The sequence below is a fragment of the Tamandua tetradactyla genome, chromosome 5, assembly GCF_023851605.1.
Source record: "Tamandua tetradactyla isolate mTamTet1 chromosome 5, mTamTet1.pri, whole genome shotgun sequence".
Classification (NCBI taxonomy): Eukaryota; Metazoa; Chordata; class Mammalia; order Pilosa; family Myrmecophagidae; genus Tamandua; species Tamandua tetradactyla.
The window spans coordinates 41,864,739-41,890,745 of record NC_135331.1 but is presented as its reverse complement, the minus strand read 5'-3'; the positions used below and the strand labels follow the sequence as shown (position 1 = coordinate 41,890,745).

General features: G+C 38.5%; 1 pseudogene; it reads left to right on the top strand.

The window, feature by feature from the left end:
* The first annotated feature begins 12,386 nt into the window (after positions 1–12,386).
* Positions 12,387–12,880, top strand: LOC143682380 (protein tyrosine phosphatase type IVA 1-like; annotated as a pseudogene).
* The last annotated feature ends 13,127 nt before the right edge of the window (positions 12,881–26,007 follow it).

Below are 26,007 nucleotides of genomic sequence, written 5' to 3'. Positions count from 1 at the left end.
AACGCAAACATTCATAACTTTTGATCATTCCGTTCCAAATATATAATCAGTAATTCACAATATTATCACATAGTTGCTTATCCAACATCATGATCATTTCTTGGAACATTTGCATCTATTCATAAAAAGAAATTTAAAAAAAACAGAAAAAAATTCATGCATCCTTACCCCCCACCCCTCCCCCTCACCGATCACCAGCATTTCAATCTAAATTTATTTTAACATTTGTTCCCCCTATTATTCATCTTTATTCCATATGCTTTACTCATCTGTTGATAAGGTAGATAAAAGGAGCATCAGACACAAGGTTGTCACAATCACACAGTCACATTGTGAAAGCTATGTCATTATACAATCATCTTAAAGAAACAAGGCTACTAGAACACAGCTCCACATTTTGAGGCGGTTCCCTCCAGCCTCTCCACTACATCTTGACTAACAAGGTGATATCTATTTAATGCGTAAGAATAACCTCCAGGGTAACCTCTCAGCTCTGTTTGGAGTCTCTCAGCCATTGACACTTTATTTTGTCTCATTTCTCTCTTCCCCCTTTTGGTCAAGAAGGTTTTCTCAATCCCTTGATGCTGAGTCTCAGCTCATTCCAGGATTTCTGTCCCACATTGCCACGAAGGTCCACACCCCTGGGAGTCATGTCCCACGTAGATAGGGGGAGGGTAGTGAGTTTGCTTTTTGTGTTTGCTGGAGAGAGAGGCCACATCTGACAACAAAAGAGGCTCTCTTGGGGGTGACTCTTAAGCCTAATTTTAAGTAGGCTTGACCTATCCTTTGTGGGATTAAGTTTCATATGCACAAACCCCAACATTGGGGGCTCAGCCTAGAGCTTTGATTGTCCACACTGCTTGTGAGAATATCAAGAATTCAACCTGGGGAAGTTGAATTTTCCCCCTTTCTTACAATTCCCCAAAGAGGACTTTGCAAATACTTTTTTATTCACTGTTCAGATCACTCTGGGATTTATTGGGGCATCACTCTGGACAAACCAACAAAATCTCATGTCCTACTCAAAGTTCCAGGTACTTGTGGTGTTCAATTAAGCTGTCTATATAAGTTATATTAGGAAATGCACTAGTCAAAATATAAATTTTTTACTTTAATCTCACACATAAGGTAAAATTTAAAAATATTAATTACCATCTATTTTCAGCACCCTGCAGTAATGACTTTCCTTTGTTCTTCCTCATGCAAAAACATTTTTTAAATTTGTACTTTGTCATTATCATTATATACTCTAGGCATTCCTAGATTATACCATCTCAGTCTTTATCATCTATCTCTTTCTGATTTCATTTGTGCCCCCAGCCCTCCTCCTTCTATCATTCTCACATTCAGCTTCATCAGTGTTTTAACACAATTGTTTTACAGTTAGGTAATATTGTGCTGTCCATTTCTGAGTTTTTACATTCAGTCCTGTTGCACAATTTGTATCCCTTCAGGTCCAATTACCCAATATCTTACCCTATTTCTACCTCCTGATGGTCTCTCTTACCAATGAAATTCTTCAAGTTCATTCACTAATGTCAGTTCATATCAGTGAGACCATATAGTATTTGTCCTTTTGTTTCTGGCTAATGAAGAGACGCTTTTGACAGCTAATCAAGCACAGTAAGGAATAGGTACTATACATATAGTATGTCATTTAGTCTTCCCATCAGCCCTGTACGGGAGATCTTATTAACTCTATTTTACCTGCACTGAAACAGTGAGGTTAAGAAACTGTTTACTTTCAAAGTGTGAATATGTCTTTTATAAGTCAGTAAATAGATTCCATATCCAAAGGTATTTTTGTTATACATAGACACATGCAAGTTTTGCTCAAAAAGATTACTAAAGATTTTTGAAAACAAACTTCATATAAAGCAACATGTTTTCAGAAGGTGCATTGATTGAGATGTAACCATTTTGAGAGTTGGGTAATTATAGCAACATAATTTTTGGAATCATGAATACCTAGTGCTATTGTGGTCATTTATAAACTGAAGAAGTGTTCAATGTAGAGGTGAAAATTTGCTCAGTCCTGGTACTTAATCTTTTTTTTTCAGGGATATTTAAGTTTAGTTTTTCTAAATATGCATTTTAAGCTTTTTGTTAAAATAAGACAAAACGAGGCAAAATAAGTGACTTTGTATTATTTCACATAAATTAGTATGGTCCTTGAGATATAAAAAAAAACTTTCTGACTCCTGTTTTGTTCTACAGGCTCTTAAATTTTTGTTTCTGGTTGCTTTCACTATAGTTGATGAACTTGAAAGTCTTTTATTTTGGATTTTCTTGTGATGACAAGAAAATTTTTTGGGTCTCAAACTAGTTTAGATTTTGTTTTGCTTTTTCAGATGATTGAGATAGCACTTGCTTTGGATTTAAACAGCTTAAAAATTTTACCGAACGACCCATCATGTTCATCTACATAAGTAAATATTGCAGCTGGCTAATGGCTATACTTTGGAAACAGATTTGCAATCAATAGTTTAAGGGCCTGTATGAGACTGACTTCCAGGAACTGACCTTGAGCTGAAGATTTTTCTTGGCCAATTTGCATCAGGGAAACCCCCCTGCAGCCCTGGATTTCTCTTGCATGCTCTAGAGCTGAAAGCTGTCACCAGAATTTGACACTACACCATTCTATTACCATTCAATTCTCCTGTGTTTGATTAGGAGGCATCTAGCTTCTGGCCTGGTCAGGTGGAGGGATAGTTTATAAGTTGGCCTTTTTAGGAAATCAGCATGTGAGCTCCTTGGCCAGGTGTTTTGGTATCAGTTGAGGGAAAACTTTTGGAGGCAAGTGGGTTCTACAAACCTGAAGGCAGGCACAGCTGCCCAGCCACCTGCTCTGAAGAGGTAATCGTTTTACAATTCTGGTGTGTTAGGCTAGAATGGGATTCATCAAGAAAGTGTGAGACCACTATTTGAGAAACTCACAAAGGAATGTCTACAAGGAGAGTACTAAACATTCCAGGGACACGTGGAAGCACAGCTTTTTTTTTTTCTATTTTTATTGTAAAACAACATACAAACATTCCGAACATACAAACATTCCATACACGGTGTACAATCAATGGTTCACAATATCATCACATAGTTGTGTATATAACAGCATGGTCATTTTTTTTTTGAATATTTGCATCATTCCAGAAAAAGAAATAAAAGAAAAACTTATATATACCATACCCCTTACCCCTCCCTCTCATTGATCACTAGTAGTCCCATCTACTCAATTTATTTTAACCTTTGTTTCCCCTGTTATTTGCTTATTTTTTATCCATATTTTTTACTCATCTGTCTGTACGCTGGACAAAAGGAACATCAGACACAAGGTTTTCACAACCACACAGTCACATTATGAAAGCTACATCATTACACAATCGTCTTTAAGAAACAAGGCTATTGGAGCACAGCTCAACAGTTTCAGGTACTTTCCTCTAGCTACTCCTATATACCATAAACTAAAAAGGGATATCTATATAATGCGTAAGAATAACCTCTAGGATAACCTCTTGACTCTGTTTGAAATCTCTCAGCCACTGACACTTTTATTTTTTTCTCATTTCTCTCTTCCTCCTTTTGTTCGAGAAGTTTTTCTCAATCCCCTGATGCCAAGTTCGAGCTCATCCCAGGATTTCTGTCCCACATTGCCAGGGACATTTACACCTCTGGGAGTCATGTCCCATATAGAGGGTGCTCTAGTTTGCTAGCTGCCAGAATGCAATATACCAGAAACAGGATGGCTTTTAAAATGGGGACTTTAATAAGTTGCTAGTTTACAGTTCTAAGGCCGAGAAAATGTCCCAATTAAAACAAGTCTATAGAAATGTCCAATCTATGGCATCCAGGGAAAGATGCCTGGGTTCAAGAAGGCCGATGAAGGTCAGGGTTTCTCTCTCAGCTGGAAGGGCACATGGCGAACACGGAATCATCTGCTAGCTTCCTCTCCAGCTCCCCAGGAGGCATTTTCCTTCTTCATCTCTAAAACTTGCTGACTGGGGGACTCTGCTTCATAGTGCTGTGGTGTTCTCTGCACTCTCTGAATCTCCCGCTTTCTCCAAAATGTCTCCTCTTTTATAGGATTCCAGTAAACTAATCAGGACCCACCTAGAATGGGTGGAGACATGTCTCCACCTAATCCAGTTTAACAACCACTCTTGATTGAGTCCCATCTCCAGGGAGATGGTCTAATCACAGTTTCAAACATAAAATACTGAATAGGGATTAGAAGAAATGGCTGCCTTTACAAAATGGGACTAGGATTAAAACATGGCTTTTCTAGGGTATATACATCCTTTTAAACCGGCACAGAGTGGGAGGACATGTTCACTTGCAGTGTTGGCTTAGAGAGAGAGGCCATATCTGAGCAATAAAAGAGTCTCAGAGTGACTCTTAGGCCTAATTTTAAGTAGACTTAGACTATTCTTTGCAGGAATAAGTGTCATAAGGGTGAACCCCAAGATTGAGGGTTTGGCCTATTGATTTGGTGTCTCCACTGCTTGCTAGAATGTCAGAAATCCTACAAATGGGGAAGTTGAATATCTTCCCCCTCTTCCCCATGCAAATATTTCTTTATTCACTGTCCAAATCACTCTGGAATCTATCAGGGCATCACACTAACCTGGGCAAACCAACAAAATTCCATGCCCTATTCCAGATTCCATGTACTTATGGTGTTACCTAAACTGACCATACAAGTTGAATTAGTAAATGCACTACCCAAAATATAAATTTTGCACCAAATAAACATCTCTCCCTTTAGTCTCACACAGAAGTTGAAGTTTTAAAATATAAATGATATCCTTTAACCAGTTTTTAACAAAGGTATCATTTCTAGTGATTTGTCCAACAGACTTCCCTGACAAATCAGTTTTCAAAAAAACAAACAAAAAAACCCCAGCATTTGTCTGGAAAGGTGTTGAGCTGTGTTTTGAAGTCAGGAAAAAAACGCTTAAAAGACCCTATATCTTGCAGACCCTATATCTAGCAGTTCCTGAGCTAGTTTCTGTGCACATAATGCACAGCTGGTAAGGACAGCTGGGTGTGCACTGGCTGTTTCCGACATACCGTGCCAGACAGCAAGATATATTCCCTGCTTGCAGAAGTTTCTGGATAGAAGGCTTAAAATGGGGGAAGGAATTTAATAGCAGATCAGCAAGATGAATGGTTGATTTTTTTTTCTTTTGTAAAATTTATTTATTAATTAAAAAAATTTAATAACAAACGAACAAAAACATGAACATATGATCATTCTGTTCTACATATATAATCAGTAATTCACAATATCATCACATAGTTGCATATTCATCACTTCTTAGAACATTTGCATCAATTCAGAAAAAGAAATAAAAAGACAACAGAAAAAGAAATAAAACGAAAACAGTAAAAAAAAGATTATACATACCATACCCCTTACCCCTCGCTTTCATTGATCACTAGTATTACAAACTAAATTTATTTTAACATTTGTTCCCTCTATTATTTATTTTTATTCCATATGTTCTACTTGTCTGTTGACATGGTAGATAAAAGGATCATCAGACACAAGGTTTTCACAATCACACAGTCACATTGTGAAAGCTGTATCACTATTCAATCATCCTCAAGAAACATGGCTACTGGAACACAGCTCTACATTTTCAGGCAGTTCCCTCCAGCCTCTCCATTGCATCTTGAATAACAAGGTGATATCTACTTAATGCGTAAGAATAACCTCCAGGATAACTTACACTTTGTCTCATTTCCCTCTTCCCCCTTTTGGTCGAGAAGGTTTTCTCAATCCCTTGATTCTGAGTCCCAGCTCATTCTAAGATTTCTGTCCCATGTTGCCAGGAAGGTCCACACCCCTGGGATTCATGTCCCACGTAGACAGGGGGAGGGTGGTGAGTTTGCTTGTTGTGTTGGCTGGAGAGAGAGGCCACATCTGAGCAACAAAAGAGGCTCTCTTGGGGGTGACTCTTAGGCCTAAATTTTAAGTAGGCTTGACCTATCCTTTGTGGGGTTAAATTCCATATGAACAAACCCCAAGACTGGAGGCTCAGCCTATAGCTTTGGTTGTCCACACTGCTTGTGAGAATATCAAGAATTCAACTTAGGGAGTTTGAATTTTCCCCTGTTCTCAGAATGGTTGATATTTTAAGGTGATGTTGTAAGTGAGGAAAAACTGGAAGCAGTGGCTAATGCAGAAATCCACATTCTTTCAGAATTCGAATATTTCTTTTTTTGGGAGATTTCATAAGATTAAAAAAAATACTTTCATTGATTTCCAGAAGATAGAAAATTGGGTCCAAATTTTCAAGGTTAGAATAAATAACCCTAAATTATTGGGTCATTGTTTCAGTTAAAAAAAATAAAAGGAGTAACCTATTTGGGGCAGTATTTCAATATTGAAAGAGGCTTTTTAACTGTCAGAAAGGGGTAGAATATGCTATTTATTCTTCATTAATTTTCTAAATTCTTTTAATTTTTGAATATATAATGTTTTGTTTTATTCTGTTTTTTTACATGGTTCAAAAAATAAGTATAAAAATGTCTATGGTGAAAAGTCTTCTTCCAATCCCTGCCCTACCTCTCACTGTTTCATACATATATAAGAAAAATGGATATATATGTAATCCCTTCCCCAATTTTACGCCAATGGCAAAATCATATACATTTTTTTATGTGGTAACTTGCTTTTTTCATTAACAATATAGCTTGGAAAGTCTTCTATCATGGACATTAAGAACTGCCTACCTCTGATTATATTGACAGCTGCATTCTACTCCAATGTATGGATGCACTACAATCTAATCGGATCTCTACTGATGGATATTTCAATTATTTCCACATTTTTTGTTAGACAATGCTGCAGTAAATAACCATATACACAGATCATTTTTCATGTGTGCAGGTATATCTACAGGATAAATTCCTAAAAGTGGAAATGATAGGTAAAACATACAACTTTGTTACTTTGATTACTAAATTACCCTCCATAGGGAGTTGTACAAATTTATACTCATGTCAGATATATATGAGATCCTTGAAAAGTAGTTTTCATTTGTATTTCTCTTACTATGAATGGGGTTGAATATATCTCTATCTTATCTTACATTCAAGAGTGTTCTGGTTTGCTAGCTGCCGGAATGCTACACACCAGAGACAGATTGACTTTTAATAAAAGGGGATTTATTTTGTTAGTTTTTCAGAGGAAAGGCAGCTAACTTTCCACTGAGGTTCTTTCTTACGTGGGAAGGCACATACATGATGGTCTCTGCTGGCCTTCTCTCCAGGCCCCTGGGTTCCAACAACTTTCCCCAGGGTGATTCCTTTCTGTATCTCCAAAGGCCTGGGCTGAGCTGCGAGTGCTGAGATGAGGTATGCTGAGCTGCTTGGGCTGTGCTGTGTCAAGTTCTCTCATTTAAGCACCAGCCAATTAAGTCAAATGTCATTCATTACAGCAGGCATGCCTCCTTGCCGACTGCAGATGTAATCAGCAACAGATGAGGTTCATGCACCATTGGCTCATGTCCACAGCAATAGATTTAGGTACCTTCACCTGGCCAAGTTGACAACTGAATCTAACTACCACAAAGAGCCATTTATATGTTTTTTTCTTCCCATATCCTTTACCCATTTTTTTAATTGACCTATTGGTCCTTTTCTTGGTGAGGAATAGTAGCTTTTACATATTATGGAGATTCTTCCTTTGGGCTATGAGTTACAATTTTGTGTGTATACACGTATACACGTGTATACGTGTATACACGTGTATATGTGTATACATGTGTACATGCGTAGACACGTGTACATGTGGAGACATGTGTATATGTGTAGATGTGTATGTGTGTGTACATGCATACATGTGTAGATGTGTACATGTGTGGACACATGTACACTGTAGACACACGTGCATGTGTAGACGTGTGTATGTGTGGACATGTATACATGTGTACATGTGTAAACATGTGTATATGTGTACACTATTTTAATATAAAGTAGATTTTCTGCTCTGGAGACGTTCAAACCTATGATCCTTTGGTCAGAGGATTATAGGCAGCATTCATGGATCAGATCTCTGGACCATATAATTTTTAAAATATGTTCTCAACTTTTATGATTTATTGATTGAACATTGCTTTATATGGGCTGGAAAACATAGGCCTGGTTAACTAAGCAACTCTCCTCATAAAACAGCCTGATTTAATACAGTCTATCAGCATCTTCGTGGAAGACAGAGCCTGAACATTCAGTAATCACACAGTTGTATCTAATAAACTGCACCTTTGCATTTTTTTCCCCAGGAGGAAGGAAGCAGCTGTGGCCTATCACCTTTGAGTATTTTGGCTAGCAGCCTGGAATCTCTGGAATTTATCCAGCATGCTTTTCAGAGGTATTTAGATCCTTCTAGAAGAAAGCAAAGTCATTAAAGGAAACCAAAAGCATTAAAGATTTATGCCTCTTGTGCAATTTGGCTTCAAGAAATAAAGCCAATTTCTGCTTAGCACTTAAAGTAAAATGAACTGAAAATTGCAAAGAAACATATTTGAAGACAATTAATACATTTGTATAATGTTTCTGTCAAATACTCATCTCATATGTTTTACTGGCAGCTTGAGAATATTTTGCACATGAGAAAGATGAAAGCACTTGGTATTTGTTTTCTGGAGGTAGAGGGACAAGAAAAGTCCTGAGTTTTTAAAGCGTCTCCAAAAGATGGTTTTGCATACATTACACATAGTTACCAACTGCTTGAAATCAGCAAGGCCTCATCTGGGGCTCCGGACATGTCAAGAAACCGTATGTGGCTGATTGAAGTGAATGGATAGAAACACAGGGCAAAAAGAGGTCAGCAAATGCTGGGGACTTTTGTTCTCTCTTTTTTTTTTTTTTCTTAGTTTTCAATTTTAAGAGCAAGACCTCACTAACTTAGAATTCTTAAAGGCAGAAAATTTCTAAAACAGATGAAGTTAGCATAGGTCATAGCAAACAATTGGGTACTTCAATTTTCTTTTTTTCTTCCCTTGAAAAGCTTTCCTTCTCTCCATTCATTTCTTATTAGTTTTATGACTCCTATAATTTTGTCCCTGATTTTTTTTCCCTTTAAATTTTATTATTGTCGTGGGCCATGGTGGCTCAGCAGGCAGAGTTCTCGCCTGCCATGCCGGAGACCCTGGTTCAATTCCCTGTACCTGCCCATGTGAAAAAAAAAGCAGTTCTAAATTCTATTATTGCCTACTCTGGCAAATCCATTCAAAGGGAAATACTCTTAACCATCTCTGTCTTCTTTCCTTGAGGGCACATACCTTGAGCTTATGGGCAACTGACACTGTTCAAGAAAGGTGAGTTTGGGTCTAAAAACTGACAGAGAAAAAATGCACAACTGTGACCACAACCCCCACCTGGGAGGTGATATCAGGTGAGGCCATGAATGAGCCTGGTCTCCCTGGGAACTGGCTTTTTCTGATCTGGAGGTTGATGAGGTTACAGACAGAAGCTGATGCTCAAGGAAACTGGACAAACTGCCTCCCACCTGGATTCATGCAAGTCCAATAATTGCTGGATCCGCTGCATTTGGTGAGCCGTGGAGAACACCCTAAGGCTTCCTACCTTTCAGGCGCCAGGCGAAAACAGTCAATCTTCACTGTCAGTTAAAAAATCAAGAAAGAGAGAGAGGGAGATTAAAAAATCCCTAAAGGAAAGTGCTTCTTGTCTCACAAAGTTACAAGACCTTCATGTTGAATCCACAGTACTAATCGGGAGGCAGCTAGTTCGAATGGCTATATCCCAAGCTTGGCATTAAAAATGGAACGTGAGCATATGCAAACAGAATGGGGGCTGCAGCTCGGAGCTGATGGTGAAGCACAGGCTCTGGGGGTGAGAAATAAGCTTGAGAAACCATCTGGGAAGCTTCTTAGACTAATTTGAATTGAACCAAGCTGAGACCGTGAGCATCTCTTTCCAATGAGATCCAAGCTGAACGGTGACACAATCTGATGGCTGATGTGCAGTTGTTGAGATACCCATGTGTCCCCGCCTAACAGCTGTCACAGTTAAGTCCACACTCCTCCTGGAAGCGAGCTAATTAACTGTCGTTTGCTTTGAAGTCTATGGAAAGCTGCTTCCTACTGTGGTACATTTACAACTTCTACAACTGCCATGTCAAATGTTCAGCGCCTCTAACCGCATCAGTTCCACTAACTCCTTTAGATGTTCAGGTTTCTCAGAGGTATTCAAATCCCTGAAGCTGCTATGTGAGTTCTTTCAAGGCAGGTGTTTAAAGCAATGACTTGTTTTAAAATCTTTAGATTATTAAATAAGTTTGCCAACAACATGACTAAAGTTCCTGGATGTTTGTAGTGTCTTCTTCTTCTTTTTTTAGGGAATTTGTCTTTAAAGGGATCAAATTTGGGAAGGTAGGATATAAAATTTGTTTAAATCTATAGAATTGTCCAGAGAGTGACACCATATATAAACATAGCTAGGAATATGCTCATTTAATTTTTAAAAGCCCAATCAGAGGGTCAGTTTTACTCATCCCTACCTTGAAAGTTTCAAATAGGCCTTGGGAAAATATATTTATAAAAAGGCTCAGACTTCAGGTTCAAAACAAAGATAAACTTAAACTAGTGTTTATTTATATATGTATTTGAAGGTTACAGGGAATAAAGCACAACTGAATGAACAATTTGATTTATTTGTGTTCCTTACATATCTCTCTGTGACAAATGTGACAGTTGGATCTCTGTAAAGGATTTTGTTTTCCGTATCTTAACCATTCAAGCAAAGTGAATATAATTTTACTTTGAAACTTCTGTAAAAGGAAAATAATTAACATGATATTTTTAAAGATAATGTTTTGCAGCATAATTTTGAAATGGATTACTAAGACTGCGAAAATTAAGATAGTTAATTCCATATACATTACACGGTAGTTAGAAAATGCCAGTGTTTTCATGCTGAGATCATTTGGTAGGGTTAGCAAAGGGTAATTGCCAGTTTGGGTTTATCTCCCTAGTAAACATCAAATGTGGACTGTATTTAGACAGAAATTCAGGACTTAACCTCTCCTATAGAAATCATTTTCACTTAGTGAAGCTTCATAGTTATTTTTCTTTTAAATTTATGCTATTTTGCCTTTAGGGAGTTGATGGAAAGACATTGCTAACGTTTTCGTGGATAAAGCTAAAATTGTTTCATTAAATGTTAATGGATTTAATAGTCCAGTTAAAAAGAGCCAGTATATTAGTCTGTATTAAGCACTTAATGCTGACATGGCTTATGTTCAGGAATTGCATTTGGGCTCACAGAACCTAACATCATCTGCGAGCCTAAGTTAGGAATGGATTTAGTTCTTTTGCTATAAGAAAACCATTCTGTTTATAAATGTCTCCAATTTTTAACAAAGCAGCTATTTCAGATGCAATTGGTTTATTTTTGGCCCAAAGAAAGATGTAGGCTACCATTTGAGCATTAGGAAAGTTCCATGGTTCCCTGGACTTAACAGATAGAACTTGAGTTATGGTAAATTCCACAGTACGCCTCTATAGCACTATCACTATAAAATGAGCTAATAATGCTGTTGGGATTGAAGGCGGGGTAGGGTGGGAGGGCTGGAGATTAGTGATTTTCAAGAGTTTTTTGTTGCTTGCTTTTTGGAGAGAGAGTTCTTAGGCTGTAGTAAAGATAAGCTATGCCACGGTGGCTCAGCAGGCAGACCGAGGGTTCCATTCCTGTTGCCTGCCCATGCAAGAAAAAAAAAGAAAAAAAAAAGATATGCCGACCTCGGCCCGCGTCTTGGCTCGGCTGCCGCGGGCTCAGCAAAGCGCTCTCCTCGGAGCTGCTTACGGGTGGCAGAGCCCTCTGCCCCGCAGCCCACTGCCCTGCAGCCGCCGCCCCCACCAACGCCTCCAGACCCGCTGTGAGATTAGGTCACAGTCTTAAATTAGTCAACATACTCCCTTCGGCGGGGGGCTTGGCCACACATTTACGGAGTTTCTGAAGGGCAGCGGAGATTATGCCAGGCATAGCGCTATCTCTATGCAGACAAGTGAACTGTACCAGCTCATCACTGCTCCACCGAGAAACCCCCATGTGAGGGGTTAACCTGGAGACGGCAGTGTCGAACTGAAACTGAAATCGCAGGGCACTTTGCTGAGAGTTCTGACCTGGATGGAGCAAACCTCAGTGCACTTGTTTCTATGTCCCAGTACTACTGGATTAAGAATCATGGCTTCTTAGGAGGCTCGTTTCATTTCCCGCTAGTCCTGACTTCGTACTCAAAGCAATGAGAATTTCAAGCAGAGTATATTGAGGTAGTTTCCAGTTTCTTTGCATTATTTCTGTATTCAATTTTTTGTAATGTCTTTCATATTGAGTGTTTTTTTTTAACTGACATGACTCAGATGAGCCACCCAGTTCCTGTGGAAATTACGTACAAGAACATGAGATTTCTTATTACACTCAATCCAACCAACGCAGCTTTTAGCAAATTTACAGAGAAACTTAGGAAGTATGAAGTTACTATAGTAGTAAGAGTATGTGAAGTAACATAGGACACTGCTCTTGTGGAGAAAGACCTCCGTGTCCTTGATTGGCCTTTTGATGATGGTGCACCACCATCCAACCCTTGGTTAAAACTTGTAGAAATTATTTTGTGAAGCACCTGGTGAATGTTGCAGTTCACTGCATTGCAGGTCTTGGGAGAGCGCGAATGTTTATTGCCCCTGCATTGGCTGAAGATGGAATGAAATATGAAGATGCAGTACAGTTCATAAGACAAAAGCAGCGTGGAGCTTTTAACGACAAGCAACTTTTGCATTTGGAGAAGTATCGTCCTAAAATGCAGCTGCACTTCAGAGATGCCGGGGGTCACAGAAACCATTGTTGCATTCAGTAAAACCAGAGAGCCTGATGCTATTGGCTTAGAAGTGGAACTTGAGAGAGAAAGAATCGAATTTTTCATACATATTAGCCAACATATTGGTAAATAAGTCTATCGAAGCTTCCACAGGAGTATTGAAAAGCAGTTTTACCATGCTACAAGTTTGACCGAATTGCAACCTCTGTGTTAGGGTTACAATTAGCTTGTTTGGACACTTATCAAAAGATTCTTGCTGGTCGGCATTTTAAATGGGCTTATCATTTGTAACAATTGACCTTTCCTGAAATCATGCAGTATTGAGTTACAAGTCAGCTTTAAATCTCTCTCCATGCCAGAATCTTATCATCTATAAGAAATTTAGAGAGATTAGGTGCCAAAAATACCAGCACAGTACTTGTATATTTTTAATATCATGCAGAACTTACTATCCTTGGAACCATGAACACTCTATACCTTATGTGGTTTATACCTTCAATTATTTCAAACATTGGAAGTTGGACCTATATGGTTATTTGCCTGTTTGGTTTATTTAACATTTGTTCTCCCTATTATTTATTTTTCTATTAAATATTTTTAGTAAAATGTTGATTTTATCTTCCATAGACATGTACATATGCTCTCTACTTCAAAAAACATTTTTTTAAGGATAGAGATGTTTTGTTAGGGTAGCTAGAATGATTCTTAAAAAAATTTCTAAATTCTTGTAATTTTTTTTCATTATCTATTGGAAGTTTTTACCACCTATTATTTTTGTTCAATGTGTGATTTTTTTCCCCTTCTCTTCCCAACCTCTCTTGCAAAAAAAGGAGTAGGTTTCTGCTAATGATTCAGCAGACATAAAATATTTTATATGCCTTTTGAGCTGTGTTGCTTAATATTTGGGTATTTGATAATTTGTTTTATTATGTATTTGCTGAATAGTGATGTGTATTAATGTTAAGTTAGGCATATATTTATACTGCCTGGGAATGTGTGGTTATGGTTCTATGGGAGAATTAATTTGTCAGTGCTCACCAGCTTATAAAAACGTAGTGTAAGAGAGTGATGCACTGGTGGCTCAGTGGCAGAATTCTTGCCTGCTGTGCCAGAAACCTGAGTTCGATTACTGGAGCCTACCCATGTAAACAAAACAAACAAAAACAAAAAACATAGTGTGAGAACTTAAACATCTATATAAATAATGAAATGCAAAAAACTAAAAAATAAAGATATGCTTTCATTCTTGGTTGACGTATGAGATTTAACATTGTGCCATTCCCTCCAGGTTTGATGAAAATAAGGTGTGTGTGCGTCTGTGGTTTCAAGAGTAAAGAATACAGCCTGAGCTTAGCTAGCACGTGGCCTCCCTTATTTTTGTCCTCAGAAATCACCAAATTGTGTGTATTTGAATACATCCTCATCTGCTTGTTTGAAATCAGACAGCACACATTTTTATATAATCTTTTAAACGTTGGGAAACAGAAATACTTCATGTCTTCACAACATATGAGCTATGTGAAGTTATGAACCATATGGAGCATATTTGGGCTAAGAACATAGTAATAGGTGAGGAATTCAACAATGAGATTAAAGCATGGGGTGAAATGAAAGATTAAAGGACTTTCATTCATTCATTCGATGAGTACTTTCGAACACTGAGTATTTTCTTTTTTTTTTTAACCAAAAGAAATTAAAAATCTGCACATAAGTCTATACCTGACATTAGCTGCAACAATTCTAGTATTATAGATATGGATCTTATCCAAGGAACTCAGTATAAACAAAATAATGACAAAGCTGGGACAGACAGAGAGAATGAATGTGAGACAGCCAAAATGACTTCGAGGAACTACTGAATTCTCTGGCCTCAGTCTCTTCCATAAATGAGGGGACATATCAGTGACCCAAGAGATTTCTCCTAGTTCTACAATTCTGTGGATCACAGCAGAAGTTATTATTGGTAAGTATTCCAGTGGCACAAAATTTTCTAAAATATTCTTGTTTTTTTTTTAGCAGCTCTGAGTGTATGCTATCACATTTGATAATGTTCATTTGCTATGAAAGCTACTAGGCACTTAATCGATGAATGCAAGGCATATGTATTTATTTAAAGAGCACATCTCTTTTAAAACATAAACCACCATCCATGGATAAGTTTCTAAGCCCATTTCTTCACTTTGAATGTCTTTAAATAGCCTGATGGGGGAAATCAGGAAGCTGATAAAAGAAACATAGAATTTAATTAAAAGCTAGCCAGGGCAGGCTTGCATAGACACTCAACTCTTTCTTGAATTTTGTACAGTCGTCTTTAGAAAATCATCATAAAGCTATTGAGTTTATGACCGGAGAATGTTTGGCTCTTTAAGAGTGCTTACATGTTAACTAATAATTTTGTCAGTCAATATCCAGAACTATAACGTCAGTCAGTTGTGGGGACACACAAAGCAAAGCATTATAACAGCTCCCATTTCTTACTTTTGACAGGTTCTGTTCTAAGCTTTTTACGTGTATTGACGCATTTAACCTTTGCAACAATCCTCAGGTTAGTATTCTTATTATCCCTGTTTCCTGGATGAGGAAATTCAGCCTCAGAGAGTTTACATGACTTGCCTAATGTCACTTACATTGTAAATGGCAGAGTTAGGTCCACAATATTGTAGCTACTTCCCAATATGGCTAATGAGTTCCCATATTTATAATAATTCAGACCCATAACTAGTAACTGAGAGCTTCTATCAAGTATTTAGGTTAAGCATTGCTGACCAGGAGGCAAGGCTGACTTATCCTTTAGGCACAGTATGCCAGGGTCTGAGACCTATAATACTTTTAGGGACCCAGAAAATGTTTTAATTTCATGTGAAGTCAGACAAAAAAATGAATATAATGTAGGCTAGATCTTACTTATCTTTATTTCAATACAGTTGTTAAATATTATGTACATATTAACTTTTTTATGTAGAGTATGACATATATACAAAGCAAAGAAATAAAAAAGCAATAGTTTTCAAAGCACTCTTCAAAAGGTAGTTACAGGACAGATCCCAGAGTTTGTCACGGGCTACCAAACGATCCTCTCATATTTTTCCTTCTAGCTGCTCCAGAATATAGGAAGCTAGAGGGCTTAAATATTTTTTTATCATCACAATCAACTTTTTCTCCTTTTTTTGTGAACAATAACATATATACAAAAAAGCTATAAATTTTCAAATACAGCACCACAATTAGTTGCAGAACATATTTCAAACTTTGACATGGGTTGCAATTTCACAATTCTAGGTTTTTACTTCTAGCTTCTCTAAAATACTGGAGACTAAAAGAAATATCAGTTTAATGATTCAGCATTCATATTCATTTGTTAAGTCCTGTCTTTTGTGTATAATTCCAAGACCACCTTTGATCTTTGGGGTTATTTGGACTATGACAATTCTAAATTTTGTTAGAATGTTAAATGTTAAATATTATATATTTATATATATATATATATGTATATATATATATGGAGGAAAGGATCTTCAAAGACAAATACGGCTTGGGTCCATGAAAGTCATAATGCATCCCTGGTTGGAAGGTAGAACAGAAGATGAATGTATTAACTAGGGTTCTCTAGAGAAACAGAATCAGCAGGAGATATCTGTAAATATAAAATTTATAAAAGCGTCTCACTTAACCATGGGGATGTAGAGTCCAAGAGCTGTAGGGCAGGCCATGAGCTGGCAGCTCCAATGAAGGTCCTCAACGAACTCTCAGGAGAGTTCTGACTGAAGCAGGAAGAGAGCCTGTCTCTTCTGAATCCTTCTTAAAAGCCTTCCAGTGATTAGATTAAGCATCACTCATTGCAGAAGACACTCCCTTGTGGATGCAGCCAACCTGGTCATGATTTAAGTCCATGAAATGTCCTCACAGCAACAGACAGGCCAGCGCTTGCCAGACCAGACAACTACCACCACCTGGCCAAGTTAACGCATGCACCTGACCATGACAAGGAGGATGGGCAAAGTTGCTCCTTGGAGACACTTGCAGAAGCTAATCGTGTGATACATTCTTCTCTGTAGGTTGGTTCCCAGACAAGCTGCTGCAGAGCCCATTTTTGGCAAAGCTGTTGAACTTGGTATCAGACCATTGGCTTCTTCCCAGAGGGTGCCTCATCCCTTCCTGCTTTACCACCAAGTGGCTGCCGGCTTTTGTACCCCCCTTGCTCTGAGGCAAGGTTGCAAACGTGCTTCACTGTTGACCTGCAGCTAAGTTTTGTTTGGCCTGTACAGTGTCTTTCTTTCTTTCTTTTTTTTTTTTGTGTGTGTGAAAAATAACATATACACACAAAAAAAGCAATAGATTTCAAAGTGCACCACAACTATTAGTTATAGAACAGATTTCAGAGTTTGGTATTGGTTACAGTTCCACAACTTTAGGTTTTTCCTTCTGGCTCTTCCAAGACACTGGAGACTAAAAGAAATATCAATATAATGATTCAGCAGTTATACTCGCTTGTTAAATAGGAGTCGCACTCATTTGTTAAAACCTATCTTCTTTGTTATAATTCCACCTTTTCTCTTGATCTTTCTCCCAGTCTTTAGAGGTATTTGGGCTATGCCCGTTCTATCATTTTTATGTTGAAAAGGACTGTTGATAATATGCTGATGTTGTGGAGAGGCTGGTCCCTCTGAGTTTCAGGACTTGCCTGGCCTAGAGACCCAACTGGAGGTTATAGGTTTCTGGACAGTAATGGAAACTTTGCAGAATCTCAGATAGAGCCCTAGGTGTTCTTTTATGGTTGGCAGGAATGGTGTTGGTTGGGGCTTGGCAAACCATGGTAAATAGCAATATCTAGATGATGCTTGCATAAGAGTGGTCTCCAGAATAGCCTCTCGACTCTATGTGAACTCTCTCAGCCACTGATACCCTACTTCATTACAATTATTTCTCCCCCTTTTTTTCAGGAAGGCATTGTTGATCCCATGGTGCCAGGGCCAGACTTATTGCTGGGAGTCATCTCCCACAATGCCAGGGTGACTTTCATTCCTCAATGTCATGTCCCATGTAGTGGGGAGGGTAGTGATTTTACTTGCAGAGTTGGGTTTAGAGAGAGAGAGAGGGGCAACATCTGAGCAACAAAAGAGGTCCTCTGGAAGTAACTTTTAGGCATAATTGTAGGTAGGATTAGCTTCTCTACTTCATAAATAAGCTTCAGAAGAGCAAGCCTCAAGATCAATGGCTTGGCCTATCGACCTGGAAGCCCCTAATGTTTGAGACAGTATCAGGGATTTCCCCGGTGGTTTAGTAGTTTAATAGTTCCATTTATTTTCTTCCATCCCTCAAGGGACTTTGTCAGTACTTTTAAATTATCTGCTCCATATATTCTGGGATGTATCTGGGCATTATATTAAGCTATATAGAATTACAAGTCCTCATTTGCATGCTGGGCTCCATAGGTTTGGGCTGTTTAAATTTTCTATCCAGATGGGTTGAGTTAGATTATGTGCTGCAGAAAATTTAGGTTTTGGAAAACAAACCTCTCTGTCTTTGTTCTCATGGAGTAGATGAAGTTCTAAAATACAGGCAATATCTTCCTTACCCCTGTGTTCTGACTTACCTTGATCCGGACCCGATCTGCTTCATTCTTATCTCTAATTGAAGCCTGGTCTCTTTTCCAGTTTCTTTAACAGTTGTATGTGGCAATGCTGACTTTCAGAGCTGTAGAGCTCCAACTCTGAGTCTTAGGTGTCACACAGGTACCCAAAGTTCCAGGGAAATGCCAGGTTATACATATATAGAAAAGCCTCTCAAAATCTAGAAATAAAAATTACAACCCCAGACTAAATGTTGCTGCTATAAGAGTTTACAATCTAGGCCCCAATTTTCCATATACCTATTTTCTAAATGTGACAATGCAATATTTGTTCTTTTGTTTCTGGCTTACCTTGCATCACATAATGTCCCCCAGGTTCATTCACATTGTTGCATATCTCACGACTTCATTCCTTTCTGTAGCAGCACAATATAATACACAATATTACGTGTATGCACAACAGTTGTCCATTCTACTTCTCAGTCAGTGTATCCTTCAGTCACCTCCATCCATTAGGCATCATGCACAATGTCCATGTCCCACATTATTCCCACTTAGTTGTACAAGGAACACTCTCAATTTTAGACAATTTTCATTGCTTCCAAGAGAAAAATAACCAATAAACACACCTTCACCAAATAGAAAATCCAAATCTTCTCTTAACTCTTATCCTGCCCCAATTATTTACTGTTGGAATTGCTGTGGTACTTTGATGTCTTCCTGTTAAACACAGACCATAGCTTGCAAGAGTAGTTTTCTCCCTATACCCCAGTATTACTCTTTGTACAAAATTCATACCTTTGAAGTATATCATGCAAGAACTTACTTATATTTTTAGTGTTAATCAGTGGCATACATGGCTCTATACAATCCTTTCAATCATGGCCACCTTATGGCAATATTACTTATAGATCCACTAATTAACTGTCTTCACGTCTATCCATTCCCTTACATTTAAGTTCTACCTCATTAGCTATCCATTCATTCATCTCTAGCTTCTGAGTTTCTCTAGGTCCCCATATATTCTGTATCATAATCCTCTGAGTTTACCTTTACCAAGGTCATAAAGGCAAAATCCTACAGTGTCTATCCTTTTGGGTCTGGCTTATTTCACTCAACATTATGTCCTCATGGATCATCCATGATGTCATATGCTTCAGGATATCATTTTATCTTACTGTTGCATAATGTTCCATCATATGTATATACCACATTTGGTTTATCTACATGTCTGTTGATGGGCACTTGGGTTGTTTCCATCTTTTAGCAATTGTGAATAATGCTGCTATGAGCATCAGTGTGCAAATGTCTGTTTGTGTGTGCTTTCAGCTGTTTTGGGAATATACTGAGTAGTGGTATTGCTGGACAACTCAATATTTAGTTTACTAAGGAACTGCCAAACTGTCTTCCATGTTGGCTATACCATTATACATTCCCACCAGCAGTGCATAAGTGTCCCAATTTCTCCACATGCTTTCTAATATTTGTAGTTTCCTGTTTGTTTAATAGTAGTCATTCTTATAGATGTGAGGTGGTATCTCACAGTAGTCTTCATTCTGTATTTCCCTTATAGCTAGTGAAAATGGAAATCTCTTCATGTACTTTGTAGCCATCTGTATTTGCTCTTCAGAAAAATGTCTATTCATATCTTTAGCTCATTTTATAATTAGGTTGTTTGTTCTTTTATTGTTGAGTTGTATGATTTCTTCATGTATACAGGATATCAAATTTTTATCTGTACACGATTTCCAAATATTTTCTCCCATTGAGTTGGCAGCCTTTTTACTTTTTTAACAATGTTTTTTGAGGCACACACAAAAAAGGTTTTTTGAGGAGTTCCCATTTATGCTTTGTGTATAAAATTTTGGAAGCTACTCCTAATAGATCTTAAAGATGTTTCCTTATATTTTCTTCAAGGAGTTTTATGGTTCTGGCTCTTATATTTAGATCTTTGATCCACTTTGTGTTAATTTTACAGGGTGTAGGATAAGGACCCTCTTTGATTCTTTTGGCTATTGATATACAGTTCTCCGATACCCATTTAATAAAAAGGCTGTTCTGTCCCACTTTGGTGGATTTGGGGGTCTTGTCAAAGCTCAGTTGAAAATAGGTTTCGTGGTCTATTTCTGCACTCTCAGTTTGATTCCATTGGTCAATACTTCTATCTTTGTGCCAGCGCCATGCTGTTTTGACCGCTTAAATAAGCTTTAAAGTTAAGAAGTGTTAATCTTCTCACTTCGTTCTTCTTATTTTGGATATTTTTAGCTATTCAAGTTCTCGTTCTCTTCCAAATGAATTTGATAACTAGCTTTTCCAAGTCTTCAAAGTGGATTGTTGGAGTTTTGATTGGTATCGCATGAAATTTGTAGATCAGCTTGAGTAGAATTGACATCCTAACTACATTTAACCTTCCTATCCATGAACAGGGAATGTCTTTCTACCCATTTAGATCTTCTTTGATTTCTTTTAGCAATGTTATGTAGTTTTCTGTGTAGAGGTCCTTTACATCTCTGCTTAAGTTTATTCCTGGATACTTGATTCTTTTAGTTGCTTTTTTTTTTTTTCATGGGCAGGCACTGGGAATTGAACCCGGGTCTCTGGCATGGCAGGTGAGAAATCTGCCTGCTGAGCCACCGTGGCCCACCCTTTTAGTTGCTATTTTGAATGGAATTTTTTCCTTAATTGTTTCTCTGTTAGGTCATTGCTTGTGCATAGAAATATTACTGATTTTTGCAGATTAGTCTTATATCCTGCCACTTTGCAGAATTTGTTTATTCACTCAAGGCGCTTTGTTGTAGATTTCTCACTATTTTCCAAGTATAATATGTCATCTGCAAATAATGAAAGTTTTACTTCTTCCTTTCTGATTTGAATGTCTTTTATTTCTTTTTCCTGCATCTTTTATTTCTTTTTCCTGCCTGATTGTTCTAGTTAGAACATCCAGTACAATGTTGAATAATAGCAGTGACAGAGGGCATCCTTGTCTTGTTCTTGATCTTAGCGGGAAGGATTTAAGTCTCTCATCAGTGAGTACAATGCTGGCTGTGGGTTTTTCATATATGCCCTTTGTCATATTGAGGAAGTTGCCTTTGATTCCTATTTATTGAAGTGTTTTTAATCAGTAAAGGATGTTAAATTTTGTTGACTGCTTTTTCAGCATCAATCTAGATGATGATGGGATTTTTCCCTTTTAATTTGGTAAAGTGCTGTGTTACATTGATTGATTTTCTTGTGTTGAACCATCCTTGCATTCCTGGCATAAACTCCACTTGGTCGTGGTATATAATTCTTTTAATATGTTGTTGGATTCTATTTGCTAGTATTTTGTTGAGAATTTTTGCATGTATGTTCATTAAGGAGATTGGCCTGTAGTTTTCCCTTCTTATAGCATCTTTACCCAGTTTAGGTATTAGAGTGATGCTAGCTTCATAAAGTGAGTTAGGTAGCATCCTTTTCCATCATTTTTTGGGAAAGCATTTGAACAGAATTGGTGTCAGTTCTTTTTGGAATATTTGATAAAATTCTTCTGTGAAGCCATCTGACCCTGGGCTTTTCTTTGTAGGGAGATTTTTGATGACTGATTGAATCTCTTTACTTTTGATTTGTTTGTTGAGCTCTTCTATTTCATCTTGAATCAGTGTAGCTTCTTTGTGTGTTTCTAGAAATTTGTCCATTTCATCTAAATTGTCTAGTTTGTTGGCATATAATTGTTCATAGTCTCCTCTTATGAGTTTTAAAGAATTTCTTCAGGGTCCATGGTAATGAACCCCCTCACATTTCTGACTTTGTTTATTTGTGTCTGCTTTATTTTTTAACCTTGTCAGCTTAGTTAGGGGCCCATCAGTTTCACTGATTTTCTCAAAAAAAACAACTTTTGGTTTTATTGATTCTTTCTATTGTTCTTTTGTTCTCAAATGCATTTAATTCTGCTTTAATTTTTTTGTATTTCTCTTCTATTTGCTTTGGGATTAGTTTGCTGTTCCTTCCCTAGTTCCACCAGGTGAGCAGTTAAGTACTCGATTTTCACTCTAACAATTTCTTCTTTGATCCACTGGTTGTTTAAGAGTGCATTATTTAATCTCCAAATATTTGTGAAAGTTCTGATTCTTTGGTGATTATTGATTTCCAGCTTTATTCCATTGTGATCAGAGAAAGTGCTTTGAATAATTTCAATGTTTTTAAATTTATAAAGACCTGTTTTGTGCTGCAGCATATTATCTATCCCGGATAACACTCTATGAGCTCTAGAGAAGAATGCATATCCTGATGTTTTGGGGTACAATGACCTATATATGTTTGTTAGGTCTAATTCATTTATTAAATTGTTTAAATTCTCTATTTCCTTGTTTATCCTCCATCTGGATGTTTTAACTATAGAGGAGAGTGGTATATTGAAGTCTCCCACTATTATTGTTGAAATTTTATTGCTCCCTTCAGTTTTGCCAATGTCTGTCTCATGTACTTTGGAGCTCCTTGATTCAGGACATAATATTTATGATTGTTATTTCTTCTTGGTAAATTGTCCCTTTTATTAATATGTAGTGTCCTTCTTTGACTCTTATGACTTCTTTACATTTAAAGTCTATTTTATCTGATATTAGTATAGCTACCCCTGCTTTCTTTTGGTTATAGTTTACATGGAACATCTTTTGTTTCCATCCTTTCACTTTCAATATATTTGTGTCTTGGGTCTAAGATGAGTCTCTTGTAAGCAGCATATAGATGGATCATATCCATTCTGACAATCTTATCCATTCTGACAATCTATATCTTTTAGTTGGTGAGTTTAGTCTGTTAACGTTCAAAGTTATTACTGCAAAGGCATTTTTTGAATCTACTATCTTATCCTTTGGATTTTATTTGTCAGATCTATATATTCTTTTCCCTCTTTCTCTTTTTTATCCTTTAAGTTACCCTTACTGGTATTCTTCAGTTCTGTGCTCTCCTCCAGACCTTCCTTTCTTGTCTTTTTTTTTTTCAGCTAACAGAACTCCCTTTAGAATTTCTTGTAGGGCCAGTCTTCTGTTGCCAGATTCTCTCAGCCTTTATCTGTCTGTGCAAATTTTAATCTCTCCCTCACTTTCAAAGGACAATTTGGCTGGGTACAGAATCCTTGGCTGGAAGTCTTTCTCTTCCAGGATCTTAAATATATCATACCACTGCCTTCTCACCTCCATCACGCCTGTTGAGTAGTCCAAATTCAGTCTTATGTGATTACCCTTGTATGTAGTAGATCACTTTTCTCTTTCTACTTTTAGTTTTCTCTGTATCTCTTCAACATTTGACAGACTAGTGTGTCTTGGAGTAGGCATATTTGGATGTATTCAAGTTGGGGTTTGTTGGGATTCTTTGATTTGCATCCTTATGTCTTTTATATGGGTTGGGATATTTCCCCCATTATCTCCTCAAGTAATGCTCCTAGCCCTTTACCCTTCTCTTCTCCTTCTGGGACACCATTGATTCTCATGTTTGTGTGCTTCGTATTGTCCATCCTTTTCCTGAGACCCAATTCAAATTTTTCCATCTCTTTTGTCATTTGTTCTTTTGTGCATTTGGATTCAATTGTCCTGTCCTCTAGTTCATGTATTCTTTCTTCTGGCTCTTTAAATCTGCTGTTGTGTGTCTGGTATATTTTTAATTTAGTCTACACATCTCTGTGATATCTGCTCAATTGTTCTATTTATTCTTTCAAATTCTTCTTTATACTCTTCTAGTGTCTTCTTGATTTCCTTTATGTCATTAACCAACCTACTCAATTTATTTAGTAGAGTTGCATGAACATCCTTGATTAGTTGTTCCAAGGTCTGTGTCTCCACCAGTGTTTTAATGTGGTCGTTGAGCTGGGCTATATCTGTCTGCATATTCACATGCTTTGTGATTTTCTCTTGACTTTGAGGCATTTCATTACCTTGATAAGATTACTTTGGAAGTTGGTTTCCCTCAGCTTACTGAAGTTTTGTATTTGTGGGAAAGATGTGGGTTAGGGAGCAGGGCTCAGCAGCATGGTGACAGGGCATGACATAGGGTTAAGTGCAGTGTGGGAGCATGATGCTAGTGCTGGGAGGTGGAGTGTGGAGCATGGGGCTGTCATAGGGACTGTGAATGTGGAGTATGGCTAGGGCAGGTCTTGGAGCATAGAGGCAGGGTGTGGTGTAGAGGACACAGTGGCGGGGAATGGTGGGAGGCAGATCGTGGGGGCTGTGCAGGTATGTGGGGCTTGTGTATGGTGGGGCGGGTGCAGGGAATGGGAGGATGGAATGCAGGTGTGTGGGGCAGGTGCATGGGCAGGATGCAGGTGCGCTGGGTATGGGGGTTGTGGGGTTCAGGACTCGGGATCAGGGTGCAGGGGGGCAGGGCATGGGTGCACACCTGTGCAGGGGTTGGGGGTGCTGGGATTGGGAGGTGGGGAGTGGGTCTGCATGTACATGGTGGGACAGGGCATGGGTGCATACATGCATGGAATTTAGGGGCAGGGTGCACATGCACGGGGGGGACGAGGCACAGATGCACACATGAGTGCATGTGGGGGTTGTGGGGCATAGAGGTGTGCGGGTGTCAGGGGGAAAGGCGTGGATTTGCATGCGGTGAGGTGGAGGATCACAGACGTGCAGGTCGCCAGTGGGGGTGGCACAGAGTTGCTTGGGGCACCTAGGGCTGGGGCAAGTTTATGTGGGGTGCAGGATGTGGGGTGTGGGGTTTGGAGCCATGCGCCTGGGCACATGAGTGTGGCACGCTCAAGGAGCGCAGCCTGGCTTGCTTTCTTGTCCCACCTCCCTGTCTGTGCGTTCCTGACGGCTCCGGGCCTCCATTTGGAAAGGGGCGCGTTAGGCTGTTTGCACCAGCTGAGTGGTTGCTGGTTCTACCTCTCCATTCCTCAGCATTTTCATCCAGGACCTCCTCATGTGGTGTAGAAGACCCTCTCAGGTCACTTACACCCTGGAGTCGCTGTCCCGGTCATTTTTCTGTCCCTTCTCTAGCTGTTCCTTGCAGCAGGGGTGAACTTGGCCTATCCTATTCTGCCATCTTCCCGGAAGTCCCTAACTTAGTTGTTCTTGTACATTTTAATAGATCAGAAATAGTTGTCGGTATTAAAAATAATTTGGGAGGTTTCATGCAGAAATCTAGCTTCTGGCTTCTCTGGAAAAATCACAGTGCTTATTTTGTAGCACTGGACCCTCATTGCCTGTGTTCCAGGCTGCTGGAGCCAAGTTGGACCATGGCTTCTGTCCCCACCTAGCCCTCTCTGGTCCTATCATTGCCAGAATTTTCAACCTTTGCCCTAAGTTATAAACGACGGCTTAAAGTATTATCCTTCCCCCAAATTCTTGTTGGTTTGCAGAAAAGGAAAGAAGCTGTAAAGATAACACTCTGATAAAGGAACTCCAGGCTCAGCTACTGGGAGAAGCTAGAAGATATCTGGGATACCCTGATAGGGATTTTGCAAACCATGCCAAGTAAGATGTTTGTCTCTTTTCACCATGAATGAGCCTTGCTCCGAACCTAAGGGACAAAGGTAGGTGAAAAGTGAGGCAGAAGAGCCTGCTGCGTGGTGTTGATTCTCCTTCCACTCCACTCCCACCTTCTCTCTTCCCTCCAA